Source organism: Hippocampus bargibanti, linkage group LG07, assembly GCF_051943395.1.
Source record: "Hippocampus bargibanti isolate YZ-2025 linkage group LG07, ASM5194339v1, whole genome shotgun sequence".
NCBI classification, from domain to species: Eukaryota; Metazoa; Chordata; class Actinopteri; order Syngnathiformes; family Syngnathidae; genus Hippocampus; species Hippocampus bargibanti.
In genome coordinates, this window is record NC_142740.1 from 8048271 (window position 1) to 8054270 (window position 6000).

At 44.7% G+C, this 6000-nt stretch overlaps 1 protein-coding gene across 1 annotated transcript in view; it reads right to left on the reverse strand.

Annotated features, from left to right (window-relative positions):
* LOC148895342 (glypican-1-like) overlaps nt 1-3557 on the reverse strand; it is a 39458-nt gene extending 35901 nt beyond the window's left edge. The window contains exon 1 of the mRNA XM_089000787.1: nt 3535-3557. The gene's annotated coding sequence lies outside the window, so the exon portion shown is untranslated. The remainder of the gene's footprint in view (nt 1-3534) is intronic.
* Nucleotides 3558-6000: the final 2443 nt, after the last annotated feature.

Below are 6000 nucleotides of genomic sequence, written 5' to 3' on the forward strand. Positions count from 1 at the left end.
ACAATTGACTACAGATTTCAAGTGTTTGTAAACGCCAGTTTGGAAGTAGATGAAATGCAAAACACTGAAATTGCAGCAATTAGACAAATGGTGCTGCAAAATAGAATGGTTTTGGACCTTTTGACAGCCCCACAAGGGGGCGTCTGTGCTATGGTGGGTGACACTTGTTGTACGTACATACCCGAAGAAGCGAATTCCATAAACATGACTGATGCTTTGTCTGTTGTCAGGGATCTCAGAGATGCCATGGCCAAAGATCACCGGCCTGATCAACCGTGGATCTTTGACGGGCTCTTTGGGGGCTCTTGGAATAAGACTTTGCTCAGAATGTTTATCCCATTCGCAATTGTGATTGTACTTATTTTCTTAGTCATTGGTTGTATTATTCCATGCTTAAGAAAAATGCTAATGAATATGATAACTAATTCTCAGGTGAATTACGCAAAGGTTTTGTATCAACAAATGCGTGAAGGGGACCCAGTGTTGTAGCTAGGGGTAGTACACCATGGCCAGAGAGTGGTTGCTCCAAACGAACAAAAGCAAAAAAGAGAAACGGAGAGCCGAGAAGGAGTTTTCCTCATTAAAATTTAAAAACCCTCAAAAAATGGAGAGGTTATATATCACAGCAGCAAAATTGTGATAGAGGTTTTTCGCCTTCTCCATGGTTAGTTAAATAATATTAGACGTTGGATAGATTAGATTAGAATGGTTCCCTGTGCAATTAGTATGACGTGCATGCATGAAAACTTTTGGAAATGTATGAACTGATGTTTAAATGTACAACAGGAGGGAATGATAGAGTGTTTATGCACATTAGTAAATATATTATGTTATTTCATGTTTAGCTTAGTATACATTATGATTAGTGCACGTTTAATTTCAGTCTAATAGCATTATCAATCTTATTAGTTCAATAGTCGTTGCAAAGAAGCAACAGCTCCAACTACAATCTAAGACCCTCCCAACACTGAGTTGTTCGTAACCGATTGGATGGGAAGATCAACTTGTCCGCAACTGATTGGACAACAGATCGCCACTGTGTATGTTTAAAAACTTGTCAGAGCGGGAGCTCGTTCTCTTTGTTCTCCTATCGTTGTCCGTGTGCTCATGTCTTTGCCCCGACCGAGACGAGAAGTGCCTTTTTCTGTCTCATTAGAATAAAGTAGTTTTTTGTTCACCATCTATCGTCGTTGCTGATATTTTTATCACTGAACTTCTGACAAAACCGAACCAGGAAAGACGAACAAGAATTTAATCCGAACACTTTGCAACAATGTTTTTTTTTGTGATTAGTCGTCTTATTGTGTTTCAAGTTGTGAAAAATGGGGCAGGCAACTTTATGGCCGGGCAGGCAACTTTTCAGAGTTGTCTGCCCTGGTGTCCGGTAACTTTTTGTCATGAGTTTCAGACACAATCTCTAGCAATTTCTTTTCTGTTCCACGAGGGTGCAGAATTACCTTTTTTTCCATATTAGCGCTTTGTTCCAGCTTCTGCTGTTGTTAAAGCGCTATATATGCCTCCAGTGTATATGTGTGTATTGCATATTTTGCATTCTTCAGCATTGTAGCCAGAAGACTCTCCAACTTCCTCTTGAGCAACAAGTACATCGACACGTCAGTGCAGAAGGGAGGAGTACCGGGCGTTCCTGGTTGCCTGGAGCACACAGGCGTGGTAACCCAGCTCATCAGAGAGGCAAGAGAAAGTAGAGGTGACCTGGCAGTATTAAGGCTGGACCTTACCAATGCCTATGGCTCCATACCCCACAAACTGGTGGAGGTTGCACTGGTGAAGTATCATGTTCCCCAGAAGACCTCATCCTGGATTATTACAGCAAGTTCAGCTTGAGAGTCTCCAGTAGCCAGCTGACATCTGACTGGCACCAGCTGGAAGTAGGAATATTCACTGGGTATACCATCTCAGTCATCCTATTCGCACTGGCTATGGGCATGCTGGTCAAGGCGACTGAACCAGAATGCAGGGGCCCACTTAGCAAGTCTGGAGTAAGGCAACCTCCCATCAGAGCCTTTATGGACGACCTCACAGTGACGACAACAGCTGTACCAGGAGCCAGGTGGATCCTCCAAGGGTTGGAGCGTATCATAGCGTGGGCACGCATGAGCTTCAAACCCGCAAAGTCCAGGTCCTTGGTTCTAAAGAAGGGGAAAGTCACAGACAAGTTCCGTTTCAGGCTGGGACAACACCAGGTCCCCTCATGTCTGAGAAGCCAGTGAAGACTCTTGGCAAGGTCTTCAACTGCAGCCTGAATGACAGAGAGTCCATCAAAGCAACCAGCGCTGAACTGGAGGGCTGGTTAAAAACAGTGGACAAGTCTGGCCTCCCGGGAAGATTCAAGGCCTGGGTCTACCAGCATGGGATCCTCCCAAGAATCCTCTGGCCGCTGCTAATCTACAAGGTCCCCATGACCGTGGTGGAAGGTTTTGAACAAAGACTGAGCAGCTATCTGCGCAGATGGCTGGGACTGCCCCGCAACCTAAGTAGCATTGGGCTGTACGGGAAAACCAACAAGCTCAGGCTCCCCTTCAGCTCAGTCAGGGAGGAATTCATCGTAGCACGGGCACGGGAACATCTGCAGTACTCTGGATCCAGAGATGCCAAAGTGTCCGGGGCAGGGATCGTTGTGAGGACAGGGAGGAAATGGAGGGCAGCCGAGGCAGTTGAGCGTGCAGAAACTCGACTGAGGCACAGGACCATTGTTGGAGCAGTGGCGCAAGGTAGAGCTGGTCTGGGGAGCCGAACAGCGACCCGCTATGAATCTGCCAGCGCGAGGGAGAGGCAGAGGCTGGTGCAGGAGGAGGTCCGAGCTGCAGTCGAGGAAGAGCGAACCAGCAGAGCAGTGGCCATGCGGCAGCAGGGTGCCTGGATGAAGTGGGAGCAGGCGATGGAGCGCCGTGTCACCTGGAAGGACATCTGGTCATGGAACCCACAGAGGATCAAGTTCTTGATTCAGGGGGTGTACGATGGGCGCCCTGGGCGAGTGTCGGTATCGGTGGAGGCACGACCAGGTCCTCAAATCCATCGCTGAAGCAATCAGCAAGGGGATTGCGGCAAGCCGTTACACCCGAGCCACTGCGAAGACCATTCACTTTGTCAAAGAAGGACAGAGGTTGAATACAGCAAGCAATCGCTCTACTGGTTTGCTCTCCACGGCCCGAGACTGGGTGATGACAGTTGACCTGGAAAGGCAACTGAAGTTTCCAGCACACATCACCCAGACCAGGTTGAGACCTGACATCATCTTGGTCTCTGAGGCCACAAAGCAACTCTTCTTGCTGGAGCTGACGGTTCCCTGGGAGGAGACGATGGAGGAGGCTCAGGAAAGGAAGAAGGAGAAGTACAGTAAAGTCTCGTTATATCGATATTCAAGGGAGTCCGAAAAAATATCGATATAACCGGGACTATCGATATATCCGACCCTGTTTGCATGTAATTTTCTCCGTGCGTGCATAGAAATAGTATCGATATAACCGGGACTATCGATATATCCGATATCGATATAACGAGACTTTACTGTACCAGGAGCTGGTGGAGGAATGTCAGAGGAACGTTTGGAGGTCGAGGTGTATGCCGGTGGAGGTGGGCAGTCGGGGATTTGCCAGCCACTCCCTGAGCAAAGCCTATGGCACACTGGGCATAACAGGTGCAAACCGAAGAAGAGCCATAGGCAACAACGTGGAGGCAGCAGGAAGAGCCACCAGATGGCTCTGGTTGAGGAGGGGAGAGCCGTGGGGGCAGTGGAGCAGTAGCATGCCACTTGGACACAGGCCGGGGCCTTGCAAACCCCGGTCGGGTCGCCTGGAGGAGGGTGTCTGTTGAAAGACCCGAAACACCCAGTGATTCTAGGAATCAACACTGATGATGTGTCCAAGTTTGTGCATCAGCAGATGTATTGTTAACTGAAACTGGACAGCTCATATAACTTTAGACCCATATAATTTAAGAATTAACTCATTTTTCTGATGAAAGAAGAGTTGAAGGTTTCTAACGCTGTATTGAATGTTTATGTAGTCCTAAAAGTCAATATTCGGTGGGTCCTGGAATTCAAGTGACAATTACAAAAACCCTGGCACTGGAGTGTACACGTTTGCCCATTTCTGGCAGTGAATGAGTTAAAAGGTGAAATGTAAACTTTGCTAAAAAAACTTATCAACAGAACACCTTTCCCTCAACAAAAATGAAGGAAAGGTGAGTTTTGTAAGGCACTTGTGTGTCAATGTCTAGAGCAAAGCAATTGTTCTTTCAAGTAACACACGCACATCATTTACATCACAACTCCCTGCCTTCTATCACTGTCTGTCATGACATTTATTATCCACATGATGGCAGTAGAGCAAGTGAGGCCCGACGATGCATCGCCAAAAGTGAACCATTTTGGGAGGAAGCCCTCATTGCTTTGATAAAGCCTCAAATTCCCATCACTAGTTTCTGATAAGATGAAGATATTTGATTGATTGATTTGTGACGACCACAACGGTGGAGGGTAATTTTACTTTCCATTTTTTTTTTGCTTACAAATGCACAGGGTTGAAAAGTACCGCATTCTTACTGATAGAGTGCATATGCACATTAGTAAACATATTACGTTATTTCATGCTTAGATTAGTAAACATATTATGTTATTCCATGTTTAGCTTAGTACATATTATGTTATTGCATGTTTAGTTTAGTCTACAGGGTTTTATGAAATTTATCAGTTGAATAGTTTTGAAAGCAGGATGTTACAATTATCAAGTTTCAGTCTAAATGTTCCTCCAACAAACTTGCCCGTAGCTGATTGGACAACAGATCGCTGCTGTGTACGTTTAAAACTACTCTGAGCGGGAGGGCTCGCTGCTCTTTGTGCTCTTTGTGCTCTTGTGCTTCTCTTTGTGCTTTTAGCTCCTCGCCCCAACGAGAGATGTGCTTCTTTTTGTTTCACTAGAATAAAGTAGCTTTTTGTTCACCATCTATCGTCCTCGCTGATATTTTTATCACAGAACTTAGTTGAACACCGAACCAGATGAGAAACAAGAATTAGAACCGAACACTCACAGCACTATAAGGCAGCCCTAAAAGCCTTCAATTTTTTTCAAAAGCTGACTATGCACCTTATAATCCAGTGTGCCTAATGAATGGAAAATGTTTTAAAAAATGTCATTCATTGAATGTGTACCTTACAACAGTGTTTGAAATAATGTCTGTCCGGATGCCCGAGGCGTGTAACTTTTACGCCGGCTTACAACTTCCAGAAACTCTCTGCCCGGGTGGCCTACATTTTTTTCCAGAAAGAAAAAAAAACCCTTTTTTTTTTCAAATCAAAAGTTTTCTTTATTCTGATTTCGAAATATTCGTTCGGTTTGACATTTCAGAATTTCGGTTCGTTTGGCAATTTTTAATTTCGGTTCGTTTGGCAATTGACATACTTGGCAGCCAATCAGAAGCCTGCATTGAATAACTTCATGCCCGGACTTTCCCAAGTGTTATCTGGTCGTGCATTTGCATATCATTTTCAAAAGCAGACACACAGAGAGCACAAGAAAAATGGATGAGTGGTTGGGAATCAAGCCAAAACCTGGTTGGTACATCAATTACTTAATTTTAAAGTGTTGTTCTGTTATATACAGTAAAGTCTCATTATATCGATATCGGATAGATCGATAGTCCCGGTTATATCGATACTATTTCTATGCACGCACGGAGAAAATTACATGCAAACAGGGTCGGATATATCGATAGTCCCGGTTATATCGATATTTTTTCTGACTCCATTGAATATCGATATAACGAGACTTTACTGTATTCTGATTATCAATACTTAATACTTTGCAACAATGTTTTTTTTTTTGCAATTAGTCATCTTATCGTGTTTCAAGTTGTGAAAAATCGGGCAGGCAACTTTATGGCCGCCTGCCCGGCCATAAACGTTTCAGAGTTGTCTGCCCTGGTGTCCGGTAACTTTCTGTCATGAGTTTCAGACACTGCTTACAATGTAGTGCATCTTAT